The sequence below is a fragment of the Ailuropoda melanoleuca genome, chromosome 14, assembly GCF_002007445.2.
Source record: "Ailuropoda melanoleuca isolate Jingjing chromosome 14, ASM200744v2, whole genome shotgun sequence".
NCBI lineage: Eukaryota > Metazoa > Chordata > Mammalia > Carnivora > Ursidae > Ailuropoda > Ailuropoda melanoleuca.
In genome coordinates, this window is record NC_048231.1 from 34,400,327 (window position 1) to 34,414,917 (window position 14,591).

Genomic DNA, 14,591 nt, shown 5'->3' on the forward strand with positions numbered 1-14,591 from the left:
GCCCGCGGAGGGGCAGCCGGGGCTTGGGCCGGCGCGGGGCGTCCGGGCGGCCGTGACCTCGGGCGGCGCCGCGCGGGCGTCCCTTCCCGCCAGTTCCCCTCAGGCCCAGCCGCGGCCCGGGCTTCCTGCACCTGCCAGGCCTTCCCCCCCCTTCACTCCCCGGCGTGGTTGCTCTTTCTCGCGTGCTCAGACCTGCCTCGCGTCCTGGGCACTCGGGGCCTGGTCTCAGGGCCGGGGGCCGGGTGCCGGGTGCTAACAAGGACCGACGAGGTCCTTCTGGCATCGTGAAGTTCACATTCGGGGGCGGGGGGGGGGGACACCGAATAGAAGCAAATGCTACAGTTTGCAGACCCTGAAAAGCTCCCTTGAAACCGGGACAGGCGATTGTAGGCCGGAATGATGGGGGTGAGGAAGGACATCCCAGAGGAGGTGACGTTTGACTTGAAAACTGAGAGGAGAGAAGAGAAGGAGCCTGCCCCCTGAGGATAGCGTTCCAGGCTCGGTAACCTTAGGGTAGGAGACTGTCCCCTTACCAACCTGTCTGTCCGGGTGAGGCCGGGTAGGAGCTTGCCCTGGAGGGCATGGTGCAAGGCGTAGAGCTCCGTGGGTCGCTTATATGCTAAGGGATTTCGTATGCCGTCTCTCTCCCTGGCTGACAAGGTGGTACTCTTTACTGATGCATTTGTATCCGAGGGCAACACATAGTTTTTCCTACCGCCGAAATAGGTTTTGGTTCTTGTCTCAAAACTCTAAGGTGATGTAGTTAAATTCGACGGACAGCACCAGAGTCGTTGGGCTGAGAGGCAGGGAGAGAGGCAGACACTAGGTTCCTGTCGAGGCCATCCATTTTTCTAACTTCTTTTTTGTCTAGTCACTCATGTTTGTTTTTCTTTGTATCGACTCTTCCCTTTCCCTCTCCCATCTCCCTTTCTTGGAACAACTTGGAAATACCAGTTTTGCTGTTGGGGTGGCCGTTTTAGGAAGCTGTTGAAAAGCCTCATTAATCAATCCACCCTTCCTTCCATCCTTCCTCCTTCCCTCCCTGAATTTGCCTGTCTGTTGAGTCTGAATTCACAAGAGGGAAAAAATGTCACTATTTATTTTTCAGAGTTCAGAATCAAGACACCTTTTTACCATATGCCGAGCGTATCTTTGGAGAGAATTTAATCTACAATTTTAAAGCAATTTCAGAGGGAAGCTAGGGTTCTTTATATAATCATTTTATTTAGATTATGCTGTTCAAAATGGCGTGTAGTAATTGGAATTAAATTTCTGGATAGATAAGGTTATGTTCATCTACCCATAGAAGGAATGTAACTTAAGTAGTCACCTAATAATAGCTTTCTCTGCCGAAGCGATCGCAGATGGTTATTCTCTGTGCATCTCAACGTTGCTGATCCGATTCTGTTTTAATACAGTAAAACAACTTGAATTTAATAACAAAAAGCTTGTGTGAAATATCACTGTAAATTTAGTGCTAGTATCTGGTACAGATACCAGGTTTATAGTGTAGTGGCTTCTTGTTTAGCACTGCAAAAATTATGAGAGGGTATTTGTTAAACAAATGGCATAATGGGGTAATGTGTCAAGCATAGAACCTGGCATAGAATAAGTTACTAAGTGCCCAGGAAATGGTTCTGTGGAAAGCTTAGGCTAAGTTTTATTCCAGGATGCAAGTGTATATATATATAAAACCAGCAGTACATTCCAAATATTGACAGACCCTAAAATTTCTTAAATAGGCCACTTTTTTAAATTTGAGAACTAATGTGAAATAATAAATATATAAATGAATGTCTTAGATGTCTAGAAAAGAAAAAAATAGCCTTTTATTTTGACAACTGTGTATTTTTGTCTTAAAGCCATCCCTAATAAGATACAGTGTACCATGGATAGAATTTTGAATTGAAAAATAAAATTTTGAAAGGGTTTTTGATTTGCAAAATAAAACTTACTGGAAGCTTTAAAATCTACCTTATATCAAGTGAAGGATGAATCCTGAATTTATGCCAGTGTGCAAGTACTGATAATACCATATATCAGGCGGGGCGCCTGGGTGGCACAGCGGTTAAGCATCTGCCTTCAGCTCAGGGCGTGATCCCGGCATTATGGGATCGAGCCCCACATCAGGCTCCTCTGCTATGAGCCTGCTTCTTCCTCTCCCACTCCCCCTGCTTGTGTTCCCTCTCTCGCTGGCCGTCTCTATCTCTGTCAAATAAATAAATAAAATCTTAAAAAAAAAATACCATATATCAGGCAGCAAACCTAATGGGAATTAAGCGTTGCCTCTGTGTGTGGGGGTGAGGCTTTCATGCAAATTGGTCTTGATGGGTTATGAGAATGGATTGGTAACTGAATAGGACTGGAGAGTATTTTTTGGACTGGTAGGATGTTTTCCATGCTTGCTGAGGTTATTTTTCAGAGTGAGCAGAAATGGACTCATTTATTCACCAGATACCATGTGTCTGCCAGGAACTGGGTTAGGTACAGTCTATTCTTGCCATTGGAGTGTTGTGTTTTAAATCAATAGAGGTCATTCTTTTTGATTTCAGTTGTCTAGCATCCAGCACACAAGAAGTCAATATATGTATAGGACACATTTGAAAAACTGTACTATTTATTGATAAATTTAGAAAATATGAAATTTTTAGTAAGGATATATTAGTTTAGAAAGGTGACAGAATCCTGACAAAGCACTTAGCTAGGATATATTTGTATTCTAAAATATGTTTGGCCCCTGGACTGAAACTCCTGTGAATATGTTCCTACTTGGCATTGTCAATATGAGAAGAGGGCTGTGCCCTTTAATTTTCCCCAACTTGGTTCCTGAATGCTGTTTACCTAGTATTGAGGTTGCTGTTTTGAAGTAATTTTATGCACTTTCCCAATTCCTTCAGCCCCACCTCTCCCAGTGTTGTCTTTCATCTCTGCACTCAAACCAAGCATAGTCTACTACTCTTGTTATGGATGACACAGGCAACCCTTTCAAAAAGGAACACTCTCTAGAGAGCCTAGAGAGGGATGAGGTGCGCACTTCCCTCCCAGGAAGAGTTAGATTTTTACTATTCATCAGTAAATACTAATGACAAGAAAGTACTCTACTTAATAGTAGCATTCTCCAGTAAATTTATTAAGAAATTTACTAGCCACAACATCTTTGTCAGTTTGGAAAAATACAGTGTGAATCATACTGTTTCTTTTGTCTTCATGTAGATACATGGATTTTGATGATTCTTTGCAATAATTTCTGTCTCTCCATGGGTTTCTGGCCCATTGGATGGGAACCAGAACTCTAGGATTTGAAAATTAAGATAGACACTTTCACACTGGCTAATATTTAGGAGGAATAGTAAACATATGCACGTACTAAGATATTTACCAATAAAGCCATATACATTAAGTGGGATGATGTAGTAGGTGGAGTCATATAATTAAATTGCAAGGTTATTAGTTGGGAGATTTAGGAGCGTTCTGTCCTCTACCTTTTAAACAAATAACATATTTTATTGAAAGACACATTTGTCTTAGGACCTCACTGTCTAGTTGGTCCCACAAGGGACTAAAGAACTGGAAAGTCGTTAGGAACAAGGACGGCAGCACCAGCCCTCCTCCCACTCTTTTGGGGGAAGTTAGAGTTCTTTTTGTGCATTTATTTCATTTCTTCGCAGACTGGCTGTCTTGCCGCTGTTTGCACGTGGATGTCTGCTCCACAGCTAGCTCCTTGTTTTAAGAACCCAAAAGAGACTCCATTATCTATCTTTGTCAATTATATTTAAAATGTTAAAAAAAATCATGAAGTTAGAAATTTTACAGCTAAGATAACTACAGCTTTCTTTCAGATTAATTGCTTTTCTCCAATTGTTTTACCAAGTAACAGCTGAACAAGTGCCATTGTTTGATGATACTATGTATAAATGCTTTGTGAACACATTTTACAATACTCTGAGTTGGAAAGTGCTGCTAAACCCCCAGTCTTCATAGGCTATGTCTGGAAGACATAGAAACAAACTTGTACTGTTTCTGTTGGCAATATTGCCTTTTTTCACTTCTTATTGCAGTTTACTATATAATATGGCAACAGAGCTAGCAACAAGGGGATTATATTTAAGTATACATTTTTTGTTAGAGGTAGTAAGGAAAACTCTGTTATTTGGGAATCAAGATAAAAGTTTTAAAAATTCATTTTTTTTTTTAACCGACTAAGCTCAGGTTAGGACATTTTAGAGGCTTAATCTTACTGGTTTTTCAGGCCTTTAGAAAATATTTTAGAAATTGTGACTTTCAAATTTACATTACCTCATGCTGCTGGCAGGAATGTAAAACGGTACAGCACTCTGGAAATGAGTTTGGCAGTTTCTTAAAAAGCTTAACATACAGTTAACAATTGCACTCTTGGGTGTTTATCCTAGGGAAATGAAAACTTACTCACACCAAGACCTGTACGTGAATGTTCATAGCAGCTTTTTTAATAAGAGCCAAAATACCAGAACAGCTTCACCTGTCCTTCAGTGGGTAAATGGTTAAATGAAATGTGTTCTAGCCATATAATGGAACACCCACTCATAATAGAAAAAAGGAACAATATTGTGGGCGTTCGACAGTTTGGGCGGAGCTTAATGGGCATTGTACTGAATGACAAAAGCCAATCTCAAAAGGGTGTGTGACTGTATCATTTTGTTTATATAGTATTCTTGAAGTGATAAAATTGTAGAAATGGAGAACAGATCAGTTTCTGTGGGGTTAGGGCTGGGGGGGGTGGGGTAGATGTTTCTGTATAGTAACAGTTCTGTATCCTGATTGTTGTGATGGTTACACAAATCTTTACACATGATGAGCTATCCTAGGACTGTACATACACTCATAAAAAGAATGTAAGCACTGAAATTCGGATAAGTAGTTTAATTACTAATACTGTATCAGTGCAGTTTCCTAGTTTTGCTAATAGTACTATGCTTGTCCAGGTTATGGCTCAACCACATTTCATTTAACTATTAACCCACTGAAGGAGCTGTGGATTTCTGGTTTTTGGCTATTACGCGTAAGGCAGCTATGAACACTCATGTTCAGGTTTTTTTTTTTTTTTTTCCCTTGATTTAATTGAGTGTAGTTGACACAATGTTACATTAGTTTCAGGTGTACAAAAGTTACTGGACATGTTTATGCATTCTGCTACCTGCACCACAAGTATAGCTACCATCTGTCAGGATACATCGCTGTTACATTATTAACTGTATTCCGTTCTTTGTGCTGTTCCTGTGACTCATTCATTCCATAACTGGAAGCTTGTATTCATGTACAGGTTTTAGTGTGAATATAAGTTTTTATTCTTCTCGATTAAATGACTAGGAGTGAGAATGTTGGGTTGTGGGGTAAGTGAATGTTTAACTTAAGAAACTGCCAAACGTCTCCACTGTAGCTGTACCATTTTACAGTCCTATCATCACTCTGAGAGATGCAGCTTCATCACATTCTCGCCAGCATTTGGGGTTGGCAGTATTTTTCATGTTAGCCATGATAATAGGTGTGCAGTAGTATCTCATCATGGCTTTAATTTGCATTTTCCTAATGGCTAATGATGTTGTGAACATCTTCTGTCTTTTTTGGTATGTCTATCTTTTTTGGTGACTTGTCTGTTCATATCTTTTGCCCATTTTGTGATTAGAGTGTTTTCTTACTGTTGATTTTAGAGTGTCCTTTGTATATCCTGAATACAAGTGCTTTGGCAGATAAGCGATTTGTAAATATATTCTCTCAGTCTGTGGCTTGTCTTTTCATCTGTTATACTGTCTTTTGTAGTCCAAAAGTTTTTAATTGATGAAGTCCAACTTACTGATATATGGATTGTGTTTTTGGCATCATGCGTGTGTCAGAACTCTTATCTAATCTTAGGGCAGAAAGAATTTTATGCCCTACATTTAGATCTGTGATCCATTTCGGGTTAATTTTTGCATAAGATATGAGGTTTAGGTCTTCGGTCTTTGTTTTTCTTTTCCTTTTGCCTATGGATGTCCAACTGTTCCAAAACCATTAGTTGAAAAGACTACTCTTGCTCCATTGAATATTTTACCTTTATAAAAAAATTAATTGGCCATACACGGTAAACTTCATACCAAAATGAAGGTAGGGAGTGAGTGTGCAATGAAGTATGAAAATTAATACAGATTTATGAAAGCGTGGCATGGCTTGAGTCTTAAGTATGTATAGATTTGAGAGGAGTGGGAAAACATTTTAGAGAATAGCATGAGCAAAGACAAGCCCTAGAAAAAAATAACTGGCTGTTTTGGGGAGCCCGTGAGTGAAGGGGAGGAGGGAGATGAAGGATAGTTGCTTCATGAATATAACTGTTGCCTAGATTATAGAGTCCCTAACTGGGTTTCATTTGCTCCTGCAGGTTCTTGAACAGGAAAATGATACAGTAGAAATGGCATTCATAGAGGTTGTTGTAGGCCCTGTGTGGCGATAACAAGGTTCACAGGGAAGAACAGGGTATAATCATGGCCCTTGACTTAACACTTTGTGTCGCGAATGTCTACTGGAAAGCTAGAAGAGTGGTGTAATGTCAGAGTATTAAATCCCTAGTATTTTCTAGAAGAATCATGGTAGATTTCAGACTTTTGCCACTGTCTTTGGCAAACAGAACTCTGCTGTACTTCCAAACTCCTTCAAATTAATGCTAATTTCGGTACTTTTTACATGTAGGAAGAAGAGTAGTTTCTATTGACTCATTGTTGACATGGTAGACATTTCTTATCAAGTCTGAAGGTCCTCGAGGTGAGCAGCTGAAATGGTGGAAGCATAAATAGTTAATAAATTGGTCCAATAAAGAAAGCTAATGGCACCGCCTTATTTATCATGGCAGAGAGGAGACTCCAGTTATTCCGTCAGTGTGTCCTTCCGCTTGTATGTGAAGAACTCTGCAGAGAATGAGGGCCAGCAGTCCTTCTAAATTACTGAGGGCTAAACAAGGACACATGTTTCAAACTGCAGTATTCGGGATGAGTCTTAGGTCAGAATCTGGAAGAATTTCCAGACAGAACATTAGATAATTCACGCAAGCAATCCAAAAGATCTTTAACGCCAGGGTAGGAACCTCCATGTACTTTGGGAACGTTTTGCTTTAGTCAGGGGGATGGCAGGGACAGGCCTTGAATCCTAATTTGTTAATTCGTGACCCAAATTATTCAGTTTTTGGTTCTTAGCACCTGTTTCATTTTTTGATTTCTTTCTCTGAACAAATTATACTCCCCCCCCCCAATTCATCTGTGGGGATCTCTTTTGGTTTCTGCTTGCTTTCTTGCATTTAAAAGATTATCTTGGATAGCGATTGGACTTCTGTCATTTAAAAAAATAATCACCCAACAAGTAGAACTTAATCTCAGGCAAACTGCTAAATATCAATGCATTTCTGCTTTCTTACTTAGAACATGGAAAAGCATGTCATCCCATTTTTTAAAACAATGATGACTCTTTGAGCAAGGATTTACTGTCTAAGAGATCACGGTGATGTGTGTTAATGAAAGATTGGCAGTGTGAAAAGCTTTAGTGCAACCGCTTATTTGTCTTCAAAGTACCTTTTCTGTTTGATTTAATTTCTTTAGTCTGATTCTTTTCTACCAGTCTAGATCTTTTTCCCACTGAAATGTTGAGATTGACCAAGAATATTTCATTTGTGATTGCAACCCTTCAGTATTATCACAGAGATTTTTTTTTTTTTTTCTGCAGAAGAGCAAGCTCTTACAGTGCTATGCAAGCTGCCCATTTAAAACTATCATTGCTTGGCACCTATGCCCTAGTGACAGTTTGACCAACATGTGAGCAGGCACACTGCCATCCTGACAGATGGGCGGGAGTATAGGCAGCCAAGAAACCATGTATCTGCATCTAGTGTATTTGTTAAGGGCAGGATTCCCAGTCGGGGATGTTCAAACGTCTGTCCATCCTGAGCTTTCACGCCTATGGATAAAGGGATGTCATCATTAATTTCAGCTTCTGACTGAGATTCCATGGGTATATAAGAGCTTCTTGGCTCTAACAGAAGTAGGCAATTGGGGACAATCAGGATAATTGTTCTCTCCTTCATCACAGGACTATTTCAAATAATCCTTTCCTCTTTCTTCTAGCCAGCTAGGTTTCAGTGCGTACAAACCTGTTCAGACACTGTCCCTATACTTCTAGAACATGTGCTGCTTCATTTGTTTTCTAGAGTACAAAAGCTTTGAAAGTCATTTAATATTTGTGCTTTAGACAGCTATGTATATGATTGAAGTCGGGTAGATCTGGGTTCAAATATTAACCCCTGTATGACATTAGGGCAACCTGATTTTACCATCAGATCAAGGTAAAATAATACCTATCCCGGCGTGGCTGTGAAAATTAACTATGAGACGTGTATCTGAATTACTTGGTGTAATGTCTGGCCCACGTAAGTGTTCAGTACGTGTTCGTCATCACTGCCATCACCGTTGCTTTAACATACCTGAGGGTATTTTTCTTTGGAGAATTATTTAAACAGGAAATCTTTTTTCAGCTCTTCTCCCACCATTTTTGAAAGTCACGTACTGGATATTAGCACATTGTCTGGTCTATAATGGAATGCTTCCAGTGATAGGGAGCTCAGTACTTTTAGAGCAGGTTTTTCACCCATGGCACTAGTGACATTTTAGATGGGTCATTCTTAGTTGAGGCAAGGGGTTCTTTGACTTGTAGGATGTTTAGTAGCATCCCTGGCCATGCGGACAAAATCATCCCAGATTGAGAATCACTGCTCTAGAGACAGCCTATCCTGTTTTTTGTTTTGTTTTTTTAAAGATTTTATTCATTTATTTGAGAGAGAGCAAGAGAGAGGGAGAAAGTACTAGAGGGGGGAGGGTCAGAGGAAGAGCAGAGTCCCTGCTGAGCCGGGGAACGTGACATGACATGGCACTCGAGACATGACGTGGCACTCGATCCCGGGATTCCAGGATCATGACCTGAGCTGAAGGCAGATGCCCAACCAACTGAGCCACCCAGGCGCCACAGCCTATCCTGTTTTTAATCAAGTTAGCAAGCTTTTCCTTATATTGAGTGGAAGTCTTCTTTATTATCTCTCTTACCCAGTTCTGTCTTTTGGAGACACTTAGAACAAACAAGTGGCGTCTCTGTTCTATATAACGTCTTTTCAAATACTTGAAGATGGTCATCAAGTTTTCTCAGCCTTCTTGAGTTGAGACATCTCCAGTTCATTAACTTTTCCTTACAAGGCATGATTTCATGTCCTTTCACCACTTTGGTGGCTTTCCTTTGATTTAATTCCATTTTTAAACTGTAGTGTTTAGGATTAAATGCAGTACTCTAGGGCTGGTTTGATTAGTAAAGAATAGAGTCACATCTCTTGTTTTGGACGTCACATTTTTCTTCTATTAGTGTAGGGAAGAAAAATACTTTACTTCTACATACTGTGTTCTTATTTTCAGCTATATAATGGTTTTGGTGACCACATCATACATTGAACTTGGATGATGTTGAGCAGATATAGCTAAGCTGTATCTTCATCCTGTTCTCAGACATTAGTTTTGGGGTCCAACATGGGAGCTTATGTGTATCCTGTTAAATTTATTTTAATTGAATTTAGCTAACTGCAGTATTAATTCTTGGTTGACTTCTAAGTTTCTTTTAAAAGAAGTAGGTGATGAGGCCATCAACTGAGATTGAGCTGTGTGTTTGTGTGTGTGTGTGTGTGTGCACATGGAGATTGGAAAGGGAATTAAGATGGAAGCCGGGGGAACTCCGATGCCAAGAGGCATCTGGGAGAAACGAAGGAAAAAAGGATACCAAGGGAGAGGTGGGCAGAAGGTAGGATGAAAATGAGAGGAGTGTCTTGGAGGCTGGAGTGAGTGTGTGAAGTACTGTGGTAGATACTTGAATACAAAATGAATAGGACATGATCTGTTTTCTCTGCCCGTTTTATTTGCCCTATCATTTAACTGTTCAGTTAATGGCACTATCTAGTCAGTTATGCCTGGAAAATTAGAGTCATCCTTCATTTCTTCTTCACACTCTTGCATCTATATGAGTTACCAAGTTCTACTGATTTAAAAAAAATGGGTTTTTTTCCCTGAAATATACACATACTGGAAAAAAGCGCACAAATATTAAGGATCTAGCTCAGTGATTTTTTAAAACAAAGTGAACATACTAAAATCACCACCACCCAGAGCAAGACATTTACTGTTCTTGCACTCCAGATGCCCCGGTTTTGCCTCTTTCCAGTAATTACTCCCACCCAAGGTAACCACTATTCTGACTTATATAACTATAGCTTAGTTTTATCCACTAAGTGAAGTTTTACCATATACAGTCCTTTTTACCAAGCTTCTTTTATGCAGCATTGTGTCTGAGGTTCATCTTTGCTGCATGTAGTTTGTTTTTTTTTTTTTTTTTTTTTTTGCTCTGTTCTGGTTATCTGTTACTGCGTAACCATTAGTTTTGTTTTTTGATTACTGCATAATGCACCACTCCAAACATAGTGGGGTAAAACAGCAGCCATTGTATTGGCTCATGGATTCTGTGGGTTAGGAGTTTGGTAGGCATAGCCTGTCCATGCTCTACAGTGGTGGTGGTCTAGAATCATTTAGAGGCGCCTTCACTCACATGCATGGTGCTTTGGCTGGGTGTCTCAAAGACGAGGATCATCTGGGATTGTTGACCACAGCAGCTGCATGTAGAATTCTTCACTAGGCCTTGGGTTTTCACAGCATGTCGGCTGGGTTCTCAGAGGAAGCTTCCTGGGAGTGACTTATACCTGGAAGTCATATAATGTCACTCTGCTTTACTATTGATTGAAATAGATGCAGGCCTCCCTGGACTCAAGAGGAGGGAACATAGACCTCATGTCTTTCTGGGAGAGGGTGGCCATTTCTAAAAGTCATCACAAATTATATACCACAATGTATCCACCGTATTGCAGATGAATTTGAGTAATGTCTACTTTGGAGCAGTTATGGATAATGCTGTTGTAGTAATTCTTGTTCATATCTTTTGCTTCACATATATATTGATTTTAATTGGGTATATGAGAGTAGAGTTATTGGCCATAGTGTGTATGTATCTTCAGCTTTGGTGGATGGATACTGCCAGACAGTTTCCCAAAGTGGTTGTACCAATTTATACTCCTCCTAACAATGTATGTGAGATCTAGTTGCTGTGCAGTCTTGTCTCTACTTGTTACTGTCATTTAAACATTGAAAGTTTTTTTTAAACCATTCCGTGGTTGTGTAGACGATCTCAGTGTGATTTTAATTGACATTTCCTTGATAGGCATTTTGAGCACCTTTTCATATACTTGTTAACCATTTGGTTATTCTGTGTTGCAGAGTGACTGTTCAAGTCTTTTGCCCATTTTAGACAAATTAGGTTGTCGTTTTCTTATTGAAATATTGGGGTTTGTATATATTCTGGATATGAATTCTGTGTTGAATATATGAATTCTAAAATTCTCTTCCTGTCCTTTGGCTTGGCATGCCACTCTTGTAACGTGTCTTTTGATGAACTAAAATTCTAAATTTTAATCAGTTCTATCTTACCAGTCTTTTCTTTGTGGTTAGTGCTTTTTGTGACCTGTTTACTTTTGCTACCCCACAGTCATGAAGTTGTTGTTTTTTTTTTTTTTTATGTTCTACTGGCTTTATTATTTTACCTTTCATATTTAGGTCTGATTCTCTAGGAATTGATTTTTGTGTGTTGTGAGGTAGGGAGGTCAGGATCCTCTCTACCCTCCCCCCCATATGTGTATCCATACGAGTAGTAGCAGGTAGCATTGGGTCATGTGGACACAGCTGGAAGTTAGGGTTCATATATTCGTAGCCTTAACCTACCTTTCATGCACCTTCTGAACTTGGGCTTATTATTAAACCCTTCTGGCCTCAGCTTCATCTGTAAAAGGAAGGATTTGAATGAAATGTATTCTGATTTTCATTCTGGCTCTGGTTTGTTAGATCATTCTATCTAGTTCTACAGTTTTATTTAGGCTTGTCAGACTCTGATGTATTCATGATACCTCCCAGCTTTCTGCTTTCGCCAATAGTGATGAGTATGCTATTTAGATCTTCATCTAAGCTACTGATGAAACACAGCTTTTTTGATCACATTGGCAAGTCACTGCCCAAACATGGTCTTCTGATCTTCTTGGTATTTTTTGTCCCCTGCCAGGAACTCATTATTCTGTTTTAGTAAGCTGTGGTGCAATTTTTGGCCTTTGCATATACTATTCCTTATACTTGACCCTTACTTCAGTTTCTACTTGAACTTCTAAGAGTCACAGATATGGTGTAGAGTTTCATGAATCATCAGAAGTCGTTCGTGACCAGTGAGTTCTAATCTAGGCAGTCTCCCTCCAGAGCATCTTGCATATGTTCTTCTGGAAAGTGGTGTACCTTTGAATATCAGGTTTACACACTGTAATTGTGTCCTAAGTAGAGTAGTCAGGAACCGCCTGTATAACAGAACAGGAAATCTGTCATTTGCTGGTTCCTTTGCGTTCTCAGAGGCCTGCTTTGGGGTAACTTCCACCCTTCTTTCAGAAGGTAAAGTTTTGTTTCCACAAAACAGTATAACTCCAGGATACCTATATTGTTCCTTCCTTTGTTATCCTTGTTACCACATTTTTCTTCTCATTAACTTCTTTAAGCACCTTTATTGAGATGTAGTTCACATACCCTACGATTCACTCATTTAAGGAGTATTGTTCAGTGGTTTTTAGCATTTCCCCGGGACTGCAACTATCGTCATAATCTAATTGTACAATATTTTCATCAGCCTTAAAAGAAATCTCCTACCCATTAGCAGTCACTTTCTCTCCTCACCCCCACAGCCCTAGGAAACTATTAGTCTGCTTTTGTCTCTATAATGCCTATTTCGGAAATCTTAAATAATTGAAGTTATAAAATATAGGGTCTTTTGTAACTGGCTTCTTTCACTTAGTATGATGTTTTCAAGGCACATCCGTGGTGTAGCAGGTGTCAGTACTTCATTTCTTTTTATTGCTGGGTAATATCCCATCGTACAGATAGACCACATTGGTTTATTCATTCATCCGCTGAAGGGCATTGGCGTTGTTTCCTGAGTTTTGACTATTATGAGTAATGAACATTTATGTACAAGTTTTTGTGTGGATGTATGTTTTTATTTCCCTTAAGTATATACCTACCAGTAGACTTACCATGTCATGAGGTAGCTCTGTGTTTAACTTCTTAAAAACTGCCCAGTTGTTTTCCAAAGTCGGCTGCACCATTTTGCACTTCCAGTAGCACTGTAGGTGGGTTCAGATATCTCCAAATCTTCACCCGTACTTATTATATTGTCTCTTTTTGTTTGTATCTTTGTGAGTGTGAAGTGGTATCTCACTGTAGTTTTGGTTTTCATTTCCCTAATGACTGCTGCCCTCGGGCAACTTTTTGCGTGCTGTTGGCCATTTGTACATCTGTTTTGGAGAAATGTCGGTTTAAATCCTTTGCCCATATTTAAATTGGGTTGTCTTTTTATTATTGAGTTCATTAGTCTTTTAACATTCAGTTTGATTTATTTTCAACTAGAAATATTCTTTTGCCTTGGTTTTCTTTCCTTTGTTTTTCTTTTATTTTGTTCAGGGACCGTTCATTCTTTCTGTAGTAAGGGAGAGGGTTAAGAAAGTTTTCAAGCCTTTTGCATTCTCTTGGCAACAGCTTCCCTTGGCAACCTACATAATTGCGGAATACCTTAGACTGGAAAATGTACATCTCCTGATTACTGGAATAGATCTTTTATAGTTCATACTGGTTCCAAAATGAACCATGCTTCTTTCTCTACAAATCAGTAGGTAAAACTCCTGCCTTAGACTTTAATCCAAGTAATTTTACAGGTGAGGAAAAAAGACCTGGAGAAGTTGGACCATGTCTGGGTTCACAGCAGGTAGACCTGGAGCATAGATTTAATTCAGTCCATTCTTAAGAAAATTCTGTTGGTTTCTCACAAGGTGACATCTTCCTGTTAGACTTGGGATACCAGGATTAGACAGGGTCCCTAACTTCCAGATTCTCACAAAATATGTCAAAAGAGAGTGACATATAGGCAATTAATGGTAATACAGTGTCACAGTGCTGTGAAATGTGGGCAAGGTTGCAGAGTCTAGTGCTCTTAACACCACTCAATGCTGAAATTTTCACTTTACTTTCCTTTGCATGTAGGCAAAATTAGATTTTTGAGTAGTTGATTTTGTCTGGACCACTTAGTAAAGAACAGTAACAAGAGTGCCATCATTCACATGCTGAGATTGCGGAAGAAACTGGCCTTAGAATGTTTGGGGTTTTGCACTGGAATCTGAAGATGGTCTCATCAAGTACAGTGCTTTTGTATATACATTATTACTTGTTTTTTCAAATATTCTGCAGTGGTTTATTGCATTGTTTTTTTCCCTGAATTTATGTTGATATTTTATATTAAAAAACAACAACTAAAAACCTCTTTCTGAAGATCTTTACATCAGTGGTTCGTTTCATTACTTCTTTTGTTCTTTTGATCTTTGGAAGTCATTCTCTTTATTCAGCAGAGTTGGGCTGGGTGTTTATAGTAACATGTGA

At 39.5% G+C, this 14,591-nt stretch overlaps 1 protein-coding gene across 6 annotated transcripts in view; it reads left to right on the plus strand.

Annotated features, from left to right (window-relative positions):
• Nucleotides 1-14,591, plus strand: part of VRK1 (VRK serine/threonine kinase 1) — a 77,394-nt gene that overhangs the window by 307 nt on the left and 62,496 nt on the right. Inside the window, exon 1 of one of the 6 annotated variants that reach the window (XM_019807980.2) lies at nucleotides 319-513. The exons of the other annotated variants lie outside the window; for them this stretch is intronic. The gene's annotated coding sequence lies outside the window, so the exon portion shown is untranslated. Of the gene's footprint in view, nucleotides 1-318; nucleotides 514-14,591 lie in introns of those variants that run through there. 6 annotated transcript variants of the gene reach the window in all.